At 36.5% G+C, this 15,653-nt stretch overlaps 1 long non-coding RNA gene across 1 annotated transcript in view; it reads right to left on the bottom strand.

The window, feature by feature from the left end:
- Positions 1–15,653, bottom strand: part of LOC138307831 (uncharacterized) — a 36,499-nt gene that overhangs the window by 9,824 nt on the left and 11,022 nt on the right. The gene's annotated exons all lie outside the window — the stretch shown is intronic.

Below are 15,653 nucleotides of genomic sequence, written 5' to 3'. Positions count from 1 at the left end.
TCTCTATGAAATCTTGTGCCCAAAAGGGGATTTCCAGGAATCTATTTTTGGTTTGATTCTGCGGTCCCTATATGTATTTTTCATATATAAACTGAAGTTAACTTGACCCCCTCCCCAGGGGGAAACATGAAACCCCAAGGTCATATAATTCACAATTTTCATAAAACACCTTAAGACCTTTCCATCTATAAAGCGTATTTGATTCTACCATTTTCAGAATTTAAGAGGAAGTTTTTTGAAGTTTTAGCCTACTTGCCCCTTTTGGTCCCATCCCCTCTGCCCCCAGGGGGTCGGCCAGGACCAATATGGATATGATATTAAAATGCTATCTCAGGCTAATAATTATAACAAAGTTTGACTCATTTCCTAAGAAAATTGAGCAAAAAATGCTCAAAAAGGTGTTTTCCCTATATAAACTATAGTAAAATTGACCCCTCCCCAGGTAGAAACTTGAGACCCCAGGGTCATATAATTCACAACTTTTATAAAGGAACTTAAGATCTTTCCATCTATGAAAAGTATATGATTCTACCATTTCCGGAAGTTCAGAAAGAGATTTTTGAAATTTTAGCCTATTTGATCACTTTTGACCCCACTCCTAAGGCCCCTGGGGGTCAGTCATGGAAAATTTGTTAATAGGATTCAATGACCATCTCATACAGATAATTCTGACAAAATTTGGCTTATAAAAAAAAGTTATTTCCTATAACAAATGACCAAACAATGCTCAAAAATGTGTTTTCCGTATATAAAACTATAGTAAACTTAACCCCCTCCCCAGGGGAAAACTAGAGACCCCAGGGTCATATAAATCACATTTATAGTAGAGGGCCTTGAGACCATTCTATCCATGAAGAGTATTCGATTCTACCACATCTGTGAGTGGAGAAGAAGATTTTTGAAATTTTAGTATTTTAACCCTTTTGGCCCCTCCCACAGCCCCCTGGCGATTAGAATAGGTCACCAGGTGACCTAAAGATAGCTCTTTATTACATACCAGGTACATGAGAATACAGAAAATGTAACCCAGAATACATGATAATACAGATCTAAGTAAAATAGTACATTTATATAATACAATTTCCTTCATAATAAACAGGACTTTAGACATTAACAATGTAATTTACAGTCAAACCTGTAGAAAAGGTCAACAAGGTGTTTAATACTAAAACTTGTTTCCTTTTTATCACTTCAGGGCCCGGTTGTTCAAACCGTGATTAGATTAATCACATGATTAGTGAAATTTTTATTTCTTATTTACCGCAAAAGTTGTGATTATATCTTCACTAAACTCATGATGTAAATAAAGAATGGAGTTCTAAAAGTTTCTTATAAAATTTTATATAATTTGTTTACGAGAAAATTATTTCATCCTGATTTGAAAATTGTTGTTAAACTGTGATTAGCTTAATCACCTTTTGAACAACTAGGTCCTGGTGACTGACTAAGTGACTATATAACAAAGGGAGGTAACCCTCTTATACCAGATTTTGTGTACTTTGTTTTCATAAACGATGGTTCTGCAAACAGAACATCAATATATGATTTATCTTCACTTAGTTCAAAGTTTCACAAAAATACAAAGGAGGTGTTGCATGGCCGCCCACGATCGATTTTTAATTTTTTTGGTGCAAATACATCAATCGGCACATAATACATATCGGAACAGTACTTATTCCATGAATAGATTAATCTTGCGAATACAGCGCCACCTTTTATAAGTTTTACGTCCGATTCCTACTTGTGCGCCTTTAATGTATCATATCAAAGCATACAAAAGCCAAAGATAAATTATTTTGGTGTAATAACATAGCATTTTGTATTATCTCTTTAACGATATACAATGCTTCATCATATCTGTTGGGGTTTTCTTGCAATTTCCTGTTTTGCTCTTATTTTTTCTTGAAAATAGAGCAATTTCATTTCATTAGTTTTTAATTAATTCCTTAGATAACAATGACAAACCTGCGAGACACTGCATACATGGATGCCGTCCTTACATGACCCTGGCTGTTAATAGGATGTTGATTTAATCAAACAAACATTAAAAACGATTTTATAGAGTCAAGAACGCAGGAATCGGTCTACCGCGAAAGCAAACTGGTTGATTCGCTGATTTTTACTGACGTACTACTACAGCTATAGTCATTTAAGGACGGCATCCGGTGTATGTCATTTGATATATTCTACGGTGTTGCCCCACCAAAGGACAGAACCAAGAGATTTTTCCCCAGAATTAATTTAGTAACAATAGTATTTTTTTTTAAATAGTAATATCAACATTGACCGACATATTATGATTTAAACTAATTGATATGCGTATTACGGTCTCCTTTTGTTCTAAGAAGTTAGACGAAAATCTCTAGCAAAATGAAGCTGCTAGAAAGCAATGGCCATTGAAGGATGCACTTTCATGAAGGATGTTGGATGAGAAAAAGCTTATACTTATGTAATCAGTACCTGGTAAACTTTTTGTTAGTATTATTTCGCGATACCTATAGGCTACTAAAGGTAAACTGAGACATAGAGCCTCGTCTGATGTCTGATTGACGCCAGCAAAAAAGGTACCAAATTTTGTCGCCTTTTACGATCATGCAATTGGTATAGCAGGTGCAATTCTAACGCCCTTCATGAGACGATGGCAACATTGATGGTTCCCTTTAATTTAACCGTGGGCAAAGAACACATACTGTCGTATTTGATCTTTATTACCTTAATGCTTATACAGTTTCTGGAATGCAACATGTCATTGTGTATATGTTAAATCACAACTGTCAGTATTATGTGTCCCACTCTTTCAAAACGGATAAGTAGAATTTCCGAAAAATATTATAAACATGAGTTTATGATGATAATTTCAAGGTTTGGTCGAAAACACACACCTCATCATCACGTTCTACTCTTACAGTAAAGTCGATAATATATGACAGTGTACTCTCAGTACTTTGATATTATGAAAAAACAGGGGGTAGGGGAAATTCATCTAAAAAAACGTGGCATATCCAGTGATTCATCAACTTGAGCTGTTTGTGGTGAAACGATGATAATCTGAATATAATTTTAAACATCAAAATTTTAGGGTACTCGAGTAGTGCCTTACTTATTCTGTCGCTCAAACGAAAAATAAAAAACTTCAAAAAGTCGTATTTTCTGTCATATTTGATATTTACGTTCGATTTGTGATAGAATGATATTGGATACAACCAAGTGTGATATGTCGTTAAAAAAGGCATTTTTATGTGGTATTTTCAATCACAATTGAAAACGCGATTTAAGTGTTTTTACTATGACTTATGCCAGGTAAAAGGCCCAATAGGCTTTAAATTTACCAGTGTTAATGTAGGGGGCGCTGTAGTCATAATAATAGTCCAATCGGGTTTTAAGTATTATAGACATATGTGTATTAATGCAATTAACTAATTTAAATTCAAAAATCAAAAATTTATCGTGGGCGGATTTTCACCCTATATGCAACACCTCCTTTATAAAAAATATATAATATTATACCTCATAAACGTGCTTGGCTAAAAATATCCTATGTGTATGGGCATTTTTGAATGATGTAGATCTGACCAACAGCAGGGGGAAATTTAGAACATATTCACACTTATTTGATGTTTTACAATTTTAAATCTCATAAAACAGGATTCACTTTTCAAACTAAAAATGTTCTATGTTAGCAGAATTCTGTACTCCATCATGACAATTAATAACAAAGAATCCCGTGTAGAATATCCCTCAGCTGCCCCAAATTATTATCTATGACGATGTTTGATTATCTTAACTAGAATATGACAAAGTCATTATGACATTTATACATGCACTTTATATAGATTGGTGATAATAAGGAAAGGAAACAGAAAATGGATGAAACGGAACAAAAAGAAAGATAAGTGCAAAGGGCAATAACTGTAAGTTACAGTCGAATAACTCATCCGAGATCTTTCCAAATTTATTCTACGTACACTTGTACTAGTTGGGCGACACCTGAAGGAGTGTCGCGGATGAAATGAAGAGAAGAGAAATGGGAGATAACTCTTGTTGTTATTCTTAAAAGGGACCAATTTCATTAGGTTATGGAAAATATACCAGAGTTTGAAGTCATATCAGAATTTTAGTCTATTTTCACCCGTGTGACCTTGAATAAAGGTCAAGGTTTTTTTTTTTTTTTTTTAAAAACCTTGGTAGTTCATTATATAATATATACTAGCAGTATGAAAGATACATTTTAATTGATTTTCTATAAAAACACCAACAAAGGAAAGTAATAAAAAAAAATGAAAAATTCTTTTCAGCTACACCCTCAACACTCCATGGGTTACTATCACTGATGTAATATCCACCCCTTGACTATCTCATAGTAAAATTGGAACCACTTCAGAAGAAAAAACTGACCAATCACAGGCTTGCAGAAATCATTTTTGGCTGCATCCTAAATACTCCAGGGGTTACTATCACTGACGTAATATCCACCCCTTGACTATCTCATAGTAAAATTGGAACCACTTCAGAAGAAAACAAGAGATCCCAGAGGGATCTTGGCGCCCACCTAAGAACGATCTTTGTCTGACAAAGGAAAGAGGGATCTTTTCTCTGCTTTTCAAGCTTTTACTACGTATTACTACACATGAAATTTCAGAAAGATCCTTTGACTGCTTTCTGAGATACATGTATATAAGAGTAACAAACTTCAATTATCAAAATCCTAGATGGCTAACCTGTCGGCCATCTTGTTCACCGATTGGTCCTAAAATGCAATATGCACAACTAGACCCCTAGAAGAACCTGCACATACAATTTGAGACAGATCCCTTCAGTACATTTTTAGACATAGCGGAAAAAAACTTCAATTGTCAAAATCCAAGATGGCGTCCTGTCGGCCATCTTGTTCACCGATCGGTACCAAAATGCAATATGCATAACCAGGGACCTAGGGGAACGTTAGCCTGCACATGAAATTTGAGACAGATCCCTTCAGTACTTTCTAAGAAATAGTGGTAACAAGCTTCAACTACAGTAAAACCCCTCTAACTCGAACCCGGATTCCTCGAATACCCCCTATTCGTCGAACTGGTCGTACGGTCCCGACCGTCTCCCTATATAATCTATGTAACAAAACCCCGGATAGCTCGAACAGCTATTCGTCGAATACCCCTTATTCCTCGAACAGAAATATATCCCCGTTTGAGCAAATGCATAGTATGTACCCATGCATTCGTCGAACAGGTGTTCGGCCCTTGGTAATTGTTTACCTGTGTCACACCTGACTGCACCGACCGTCACGGATAATAGCTCACGACCTGTGTTTTATACAGGTGTCGTATCAAGCCTTTCGGTAATTAAGGGATTAACGGTGTCAGTATTACCTACCTTCACGATCGCCAGTCGTTGTTTGATGCAAATTTTATTTGAATATTTCAGAAAAGGCATTAAATAATCGATGTCTCTCTTGTAATAATCTTCGCTTAAATACGAAAATAGAAAGTACGCATTGTGAAATGACAAAAGATTCGGAAGAAATCGCTGACGTCCGACTTCCTATATAAGTTCAATATTTTTTTTTAGTTTTTGTGGTTTTTTTCAAAAGACATAAACGATACCAAAATTTGATATTGCTACGTACAAATCACATTGATCCATGTTCGTTTTTATCAGTGCGTTCCGTATCTTTTCCCGCATATTGTATTTTCGTAACTTTCCTCGTGAACACGTGTAACCTAACGCTTTTACAAGGTAGACATAGGTATCGTTGTTTGTTCGTAAACTATGCTGGTTAATAACTTTATAGTGTATTTATTTTGTAAATGTGTTAAATGATTTTTTTAATTAAATCATCGAAATTGTACCCATTGTCTGTTTTAACCAATATGGTATTTTGTACCACGTTTGACGATAGTTTACATTAGATTTACTTTGTGTCGTCAGTATTTTCAAACCCTCATTTTATGTAATACATATTTTTTTCAACTTGATATTGCTATCAAAAAACACTTTCATAAATCAAAGTACTCAAAGTACTGCAAATACAACGCAGCAGAAACAGAAAAATAGAATGAAATCAAATGAATTTCCAAAATCAAAATATATGAACCATATTATAAAGACTTTAATATCAATTATTTCAAGAACATGCAACTGATCACAGAAAATACATATGTTTTGTTTGACATTTTTCTTAATTAAAGTTCCTACATGAAAATTACAAAGAAAACAAAAGTCTTCATTAAAATGAGTTTTTATCCTTAATATATACTCTTGTTTCTTATGTTGCACATACACTTATTTTGGTAAAACCATGCACATATGAGGGCAGCCTTATAAGTTATTTTGCCTTTACCTCAGATCTGTGTTTAACATTCATTTAAAAACATTATTTTAAAGTACACAAAAGGGCATATGATTAGTTTACTTTAAAACTCTTATGTCTATAAGCCTTAGATAGCAAGCCCAATTTGAATGAGATTATGTAAGTTGGACAGAGGAGTCACCAGCAGGCAACAGTTGACCTAGATGGGCTGTGTATTATATAACACTCTGTGTATTCTATACACACTCTGTGTATTCTACTAATCAGAAGGCAGTCTTCCCATGACTACTGATTGGTCCTAAGGAATATTATTCAATGAATAGGGAATTTATGAATGGAAGATTATGAATGAAATGGTTCAAGAGGTCACCACTAGATGTCATTGTAGGGCAAGTCCTACTCAGTCCTACACATCTATAGTAAACCGGATAGCATTAATACAAACGCTAGTCGCGTTGTATTAAAAATCCAAAATGCTGAAATTACGGTAATTAAAATGTCATTACAATGTATTGTTTGTCATAGGGAGACCGGACATTTTGACTGTCAACGGTCGATCATGACCAACCTCGGATGAGTCGAATACCCTGTATTCCTCGAATTATTGATGTGGTCCCCTGCTGTTCGAGTTATAGGGGTTTTACTGTATCAAAATCCAAGATGGCGGCCTGTCGGCCGTTTTGTTCATCAATCGGTAAAAAAAATGCAATATGCACAACTAGGCCCCTAGTGGAACCTGCACATGCAATTTGAGACAGATTCTTCTGTACTTTCTGAGAAATAGCTGTAACAAACTTCAATTGTCAAAATCCAAGATGGCGGCCTGTCGGCCATCTTGTTCATCGATCGGTCCCAAAATGCAATATGCACAACTAGGCCCCTAGGGGAACCTGCACATGCAATTTGAGACAGATCCCTTGAGTACTTTCTGAGAAATAGCTGTAACAAACTTCAATTGTCAAAATCCAAGATGGCGGCCTGTCGGCCATCTTGTTCATCGATCGGTCCCAAAATGCAATATGCACAACTAGGCCCCTAGGGGAACCTGCACATGCAATTTGAGACAGATCCCTTGAGTACTTTCTGAGAAATAGCGATAATAACAAATTTCAATTGTCAAAATCCAAGATGGCGGCCTGTCGGCCATATTGTTAACCGATTGGTCGCAAAATGCAATATGCACAACTAGGCCCCTAGGGAAACTTACATGTGAAATTTGAGAAAGATCCCTTCAGTACATTCTGAGAAATAGCGGTAACAAACTTTAACTATCAAAATCCAAGATGGCTGCCTGGCGGCCATTTTGTAGACCGATCCAGGTCCCAAAATACAATATGCACAACTAGGGCCCTAGGGGAACCTACATATGAAATTTGAGAAACATCCCTTCAGTACTTTCTGAAAAATAGCGGTAACAAGAATTGTTAACGGACGGAAGGACGAACGGACGGAATGATGGACGGATGGACGGACAGACGACGGACCACGGACAAAAAGCGATTTGAATAGCCCACCATCAACAGATGGTGGGCTAAAAAACTGACCAATCACAGGCCTGCAGAAATCATATTTGGCTGCATCCTAAATACTCCAGGGGTTACTATCACTGACGTAATATCCACCCATGGACTAATATCTCATATTAAAAATGGAGGCAGTTCAAAAGAAATCAAGAGGCCCAAGAGGCCTTGACGGTTACTGAGTGCTGATACAGAACATTGCAAAGTTGATTCAAGTCTTTAAATAGCATTTATGAATTAAAAGAAACCTCTTTTGGACCCACTCCTCAGCCCCTGTGGGTCAGTCATGGAAAATTTGTTAATAGGATTCAATGGCCATCTCATACTGATAATTCTGACAACATTTGACTCATTTTCTATCACAAATGACCAAATAATGCTCAAAAATGTGTTTTACCTATAAATTATAGTAAACTTAACCCCTTCCAGGGAGAAACGTGAATCCATCTGTGAAGAGTATTTCAGTGATTCCACTATTTCCGGAATTTTAGAAGATTGTTGAAGTTTTAGCCTAATTGACCCCTTTTGGCCCCAACCCTCAGGTCCCTAGGAGACCATATAATTCAAAATTTGATTGACCTTTGGCAATGAAAGGTCTCTGCAAAATTAAATTAGGTCACTGGAGACTTCATCTCAGGTGACCTCAAAACTGAGTCCTGCATAGACTTCCTTTCAAGATTACAGAGAAAGTGGCACCCAACTTCAAACCAACACATATGTACAGTGAACCACATTATACAATTCCTTTGATGTACGTTAAATGATCTAATTACCTGTGTCTTCTGTTGCCTGCAGTTTCATTGACCGATTTGCCATGTGTTATATAGCCACGCTTCTACCTGCAAACACTTGTGTTTCTATTCAATGTCGGAACAAACAATGCGGTTTGATTGACATCTGGCGATCAGTTAATTATGAAATAGTGCAGGGATAGATATTATGTCAGTGATAGTAACCCCTATGACATTCAATTAAGCAAGGAGTTCATCATAATTGCTATTGCTGCCTGGAATATGCATTTTCATGAATAATCATGTAAAAGTAAAAACAAGAGGCCCAGAGGGCCTGTATCGCTCACCTGGTTTGTATTGCCAAGTAATGTTCTGAATACAGGTTCGTTGTTTCTTTTCTGAAGGAATTTTAATATTAACCTCTAAATCCCCTATTGGGCCCCACCCCCTCCCGCCCCAGGGGGTCAGAGCCAAAATTTATACAAGTTCTGTTTCCCCTTCCCCCAAGGATGTTTATGGCCAAATTTGGTCACAATCCAAGCAAAACTCTAGGACAAGAAGTGATTTATAGGATTTACCTCTATTTCCCCTATTGGGCCCCACCCGTCCTGTCCTCAGGGGGCCAGAGTCAAAATTTATACAAGTTCTGTTTCCCCTTCCCCAAAGGATGCTTGAATGGCCAAATTCGGTTACATTCCATTCAGAACTCTTTGACAAGTAGCGATTTAAAGGATTTACCTCTATTTCCCCTATTGGGCCCCGCCCCTCCTGCCCCCGGGGAACCAGAGCCAAAATTTATACAAGTTCTGTTCCCCTTACCCCAAGGATGTTTGTGGCCAAATTTGGTTACATTCCATTCAGAACTCTATGACTAGTAGCGATTTAAAGGATTTACCTCTATTTCCCCTATTGGGCCCCGCCCATCCTGCCCCAGGGGACCAGAGTCAAAATTTATACAAGTTCTGTTCCCCTTCCCCCAAGGATGTTTGTGGCCAAATTTGGTTACAATTCATGTAGAACTCTATGACTAGTAGCAATTTAAAGGATTTACCTCTATTTCCCCTATTGGGCCCCGCCCCTCCTGCCCCCGGGGGACCAGAGCCAAAATTTATACAAGTTCTGTTCCCCTTCCCCAAAGGATGTTTGTGGTCAAATTTGGTTACAATTCATGTAGAGCTCTAGGACAAGTAGAGATTTAAAGGATTTACCTCTATTTCCCCTATTGGGCCCCGCCCATCCTGACCCGGGGGATCAGAGCCAAAATTTATACAAGTTCTGTTCCCCTTCCCCCAAGGATGTTTGTGGCCAAATTTAGTTACATTCCATTCAGAACTCTATGACTAGTAGCGATTTAAAGGATTTACCTCTATTTCCCCTATTGGGCCCCGCCCCTCCTGCCCCCGGGGGACCAGAGCCAAAGTTTATACAAGTTCTGTTCTCCTTACCTCAAGGATGTTTGTGGCCAAATTTGGTTACATTCCATTCAGAACTCTATGACTAGTAGCGATTTAAAGGATTTACCTCTATTTCCCCTATTGGGCCCCGCCCATCCTGCCCCCGAGGGACAAGAGCCAAAATTTATACAAGTTCTGTTCCCCCTTCCCCAAAGGATATTTGTGGCCAAATTTGGTTACATTCCATTAAGAGCTCTATGACAAGTAGCGATTTAAAGGATTTACCTCTATTACCCCTATTGGGCCCCCGCCCCTCCTGCCCCTGGGGGTCAGAGCCAAAATTTATACAAGTTCTGTTCCCCTTCCCCCAAGGATGTTTGTGGCTAATTTTGGTTACAATCCATGCAGAACTCTAGGACAAGTAGCGATTTATAGGATTTACCTCTATTTCCCCTATTGGGCCCCGCCCCTCCTGCCCCGGGGGAGACAGAGCCAAAATTTATACAAGTTCTGTTCCCCCTCCCCCAAGGATGTTTGTGGCCAAATTTGGTTACAATCCATGCAGAACTCTATGACTAGTAGCGATTTAAAGGAAATGTTGACGGACGGACGGACGGACGGACGACGGACGGACGGACGGACGACGGACGCCGCGCCATGACATAAGCTCACCGGCCCTTCGGGCCAGGTGAGCTAAAAATTGGTAATAATAGACAATATCGCCTAGCTGGACACTCAATCTCTTACAAATACATACATTTTAGAGAAAAAGAAAAGTTAAACAGTTTTTTACAGAGAAAAAAAAACAAAATAAAACTGCTATAATCAAGTTAAAATAACCAGAATTCATTTAATATGAACTATATCATTTCATAATGACATGGCATCAAAGATTTGAAAAATATCATGTACTTATACATGTATATAACGAATAATCATGTAAAAGTCTCTGCTACCTCCATTTTATCAATAAGAAACTGTTTTTCCTCATGTAGATAAAAAAAATTGTCATAATACATGTATATACAATATTGGTCTGACCGAATACTCAATCCATAACAAAACATACATTTCTCTGTTTTCGCAAATTCTTTTAGTGATATTGAGCATTTTGCTAGAAAATATACCTCAAGAAATAAGCAAATAAGCCAATTACCTCCCTTTATCCAATCCCAATGAAAACTGTTCATGTGAATATTTAAAGAATATAAAGTTTTTAATTAAAAACCCACGTACCCTTTTAAATCAGTTGTCATTTTCAAACCTTGATGGTATTCGTGGGGCCACGGTGGCCGAGTGGTAAAGATGTCCTGACATATTACCACAAGCCGTCCACCTCTGGGTCGCAAGTTCGCATCTGATGTGGAGAATTTGCCAGGTACTGACAGCTGGTCGTTGGTTTTTTCTCCGCGTTCTCCGGATTTCCTCCACCATCAAACCTGGCACATCCTTAAATGACCCTGGCTGTTAATAGGACGTTAAACTAATAAAAAAAGATAACTCTGTTCTACATCCGAATTGGAACACATATTGGTACCAGGTAATTAAATTATTTTAAATCCTTGATACTGTTGAAGGATATGAAAATCAGTTAAATAAATCATCACATTAAGGATCTATTTGTAGCTTTTATACATACGCAGAAATGAATTACCTGGTATAGGAGATTTCAGAAAAGATGGCGTGACGTCACAGAAAGTTTACATCCGGGTCCTCAAAGGTACAAACACAGTATGGCGACTAATAAAAACAATAACAGATACGTACATCCCTGCTACACAATCGATACGTTGACAAAAGTATACACTTTCATACTTGCAAATTCTGATTTAAAATAGTTTTCTTATTGTTTCAGAGGTTACAGACATTTATATTTTTATATTTACAATTGTTTATTGCTAAATATATCTGTAGATTTAGTGTTGAAGCCAGCTTGTGAAGCGGTGCCGGGCCGTCACAAGTACCCGTTTTTTTGTTCACACGTAGAAATCCATGTAGTGAAAAAAGTTATGAATAGATAACTGATTTCAATGTATTTTGTTTCTGTTATACATGAAAAAGCTGTTCACAATACTATTTAATATAAATATAACGAATGTGAACCACCTGGCCAGACCACGGCCGCTCGTGCATGGCTTCGCTGGTAGATCACCACAGGCCACAGTCCATAGTTGGGAAATTAATAATATTAATACGTAATTACCAACACATACCTCAATAAGTACTTGTAAAATATATATATTTCGTTATTTTCCATGTATATCTTGTTTTAAAGGAATGGTATAAGCCACTGTGTTACACGTAAATGCAGATCTATATACGTGCACGTACAGTATGGCTGCCAATATCTCGAAAAAATAAAATGGTGAAATTGTTCAATTAAATGCTGTAGAGTGTTGTTTTTTTCTGTTTTTTTTTTTTTTTTTAATTTTTAGTCACTTTTATTCCATGGGCTTCTATGTAAAGTCCTACATTGAATTGATGTTACTTTTAAATAATTTGAATACATGTTAGATAGACTACAGTATAGCTAGATCGTAGTACTGTAAATGCCGACCAGGACACATTGCGCACGGCTTCGAGAACCCTAAATTACTTTAATTAAAGTTTTGTTTTAAAATATGATAAAAAGTAACTATAAACTGACTCATTTGTATGTCATTAACTAAATCCCAAAATTTCTGACGAAAAAGTTATCCAAAATACGTAATTTTGTGACTCTGAAAAATGACGAAATTCGGGATCTCGCCAGTACTGTACGTAATGGCTGCCGTGCGCTTGGGGTAAATTTTAGTTTGGTCATAATCACACATTGTAAGGTGTTTACCAAGTAAGACTTAGAAAACAGTAATCGCTTATTAAAATGTCAGTATGGTATTTCAGGAAACTTGGAATTAAATTTATAATTTCAAGCTGATATTTTTAATATTCTGTAAATGTTTATACGTAGGTCTAATGGCGACCTTGTTTTTTTCTCGTGGCGGTCAAAAATGGAGTATAAACAGAGTAAAATATATGAATACCAGATGTTTTTATCTATATATTATTGTTAAGTATTATTATTTACACTTTTAAAAATCAAAATAACGCAATAGTTCTCGGAATGCCGTACTATTTATTACAATAAAATGAAAACAAACATCCCAAGCGGCTGTGTTCCCACCATGTTTATGTGTACAGATATACGGAGTTGTACCTTTGAGCGCCCGGATGTACCTTTGTGTGACGTCATCGCCATCTTTTCTGAAATCTCCTATACCTTTCATGCTTCTCTTTTGTTTTATTAATCATTTACATGAATAGATAACACAGCATATTTATTTTTTATATTGAGGAAGATTACTTATATATATATATACACATTTGTATATTTTCAAACCCCTGAAGACCGAAGACATGAAGGCATGAGCCGAGAAAGCGCTAGGGAGGAAAAAACTGTTTTATAGTTGTGTTTTCTTTTTATGTACACATTTGTATATACATGTAGGTACTAGTATTGAAAATAGTAACTGTTTCCAAGTGTTATTCATTACAGATGAAAAAAAATGTCAAGAGCAAGCAAATCATATACATGTATTTAAAAGTCTATACCTTAACCGAAATAGCTTTCAATTTATCAAAAAAATTTTAAATTTTGTTTTTGATTTAGAAAAAATTTGAAAACATTTCTCAAATTCAAAATTTATCTGGTTTCTAAATGCTTAAAACTGATGAGGCTGTTACAAGTTTGACATTCACTACTGTATAGTGAGTTTTATAACTAGGTCTCCTTTTACCTAGATACTGTATGATATTAAAAAAAAACCCAGAAAAACTGTTGTTATCTTGGAAATAAAATGTCAAAATATCCTTAAAGGCTCGTGGTATATCAAATTTTATCAATTTAAGTTTAAATTTCAAATGATGTAGCCATGAGTGTAAGATTCTTTTTATCACATAACTAGTATTAATCAAAACATAGTCAAAACTTCAGTAATTCTGACAGGAGAAAAAGGCATCCATGGTGCTTAGTTTAAAGCGCACCTTGACCTCAATAAATGTATTAAATGACCACCAGATCAGAGTACAGGGGCACCAAGAAGATATCAACAACTTCCTTTACAAGGAAAAATCTTACAAATTTTCTTGAACATTGTTGATTTAATTCTAGACCTATTGAATCCTTGAGAGAATAGCCAGCTGGGCTTAAGCTCTGGGTCAAAATTTGGATTACTTTCAATTCCGTTTTATGTAAGAGTGACGGAATCAGGCTTGAATTCAACCGAGATAGTCATACAACATCACAGACGTCATTAATATCTACGACGCCACAATAGTGCTCGTCTTACAAAATTTATGACATGACCGTATATAACATTGCTAAATGGGTCAGTGTGATATTATACATATACCGGGGTATGCTAATTTTCACAACGCGGGTCAATCTGAAGATTCCTGTCGGCATCCTAATTATTACGCAGTAGTTGTCTATCACTATACAAAACACAGCAAAATTGTGAAATGAATTTTCATTGTTAACATTATTGACCTCACCCACCCAGTCTGTACAGTAACTTAAGCCTAAGCAATTATTATGTGTCATGTAAAACTGCAGTGCATACAAATGTACATGTATCTACATGCAATAATGTTGATCATATCCATTGTCAAACTACATTGTTACCATTTTTTTCTGGTTTGTTTTCTTTAGTTGTCTAATATTCAGATTACTTAAAGTCGTTTCAGTACCTTCTCAAAGTCATTTCGCCATGTTCACTTTATATGATACCGAAAAGACTTCCGCATGTACCGAAATGACATGTAACGAAGCTACGTTACATGTGAGCCTACGCACTAACGAAACGACATGTGCATTACTTTATGGTTTAAGTACTAGCAATTTAATCATATGATTAAACAATATATTTAGAGATACATATATTCAAACGGCATCTGCCTCAAAGGCAGTACAAATGTCAGTTTACGTGCTGTTAAGCCACGATTTAGAATGCATGCATGGTTCTAGATTTGTTGCCAGACAGTCACTCGCGATGATGATTGATGATCATAAACAGATTGTAAACAGTAGGCTACCTAACGTTATATTTGCAGGCCTACAAAAACAATCAAATATATCTGATAATACTAATATCCACCGATAACGATATTGATGTTTATAACAAGTAAAATTAACAATTACTTACCTGATAATGCCGGATTTAACTTGAACATCAAGGCGGCTTCAACGTTTTTACTCAACCGGATACAAACAATACACATTCCTCACCGGGGGCGCGATAGTCTGCGCCATGATTTTGTGAATTCGAGACAGTGCAAACAGCTCCATTTCACTGTAGCACTTTTGGGTTGCATTTTGTAACATAAATGTGATGATTAGTGCATAACTTAGTTACGCATTTTATGATTTTAAGTTAGTTCTACAGAAAATTTCATAAATATCACTAATTTTTAAATGGTACATTTGCCGGTCCAATCGTTCAGAATAGCTCCGAAGGAAGGCGCCTGGGACCCCGAAATATCTCGTCTGTTGTGGAAATTTACCGAGAACCTGCGAAACACCACCATTATTCAAGACTGTATTGGGGTCGTTGTATGTAACATTTCCAAAAATCAGATATACCGTTTTGTTAAGAATTACAAGGACTATTTATATGTAGAGTCTCAGATTGTTAAGTTTTTTTAATTATTTCACTAGGACGAC

This window comes from Argopecten irradians, chromosome 14, assembly GCF_041381155.1.
Source record: "Argopecten irradians isolate NY chromosome 14, Ai_NY, whole genome shotgun sequence".
Lineage (NCBI taxonomy): Eukaryota > Metazoa > Mollusca > Bivalvia > Pectinida > Pectinidae > Argopecten > Argopecten irradians.
This window is presented reverse-complemented; position numbering and strand designations above follow the sequence as displayed.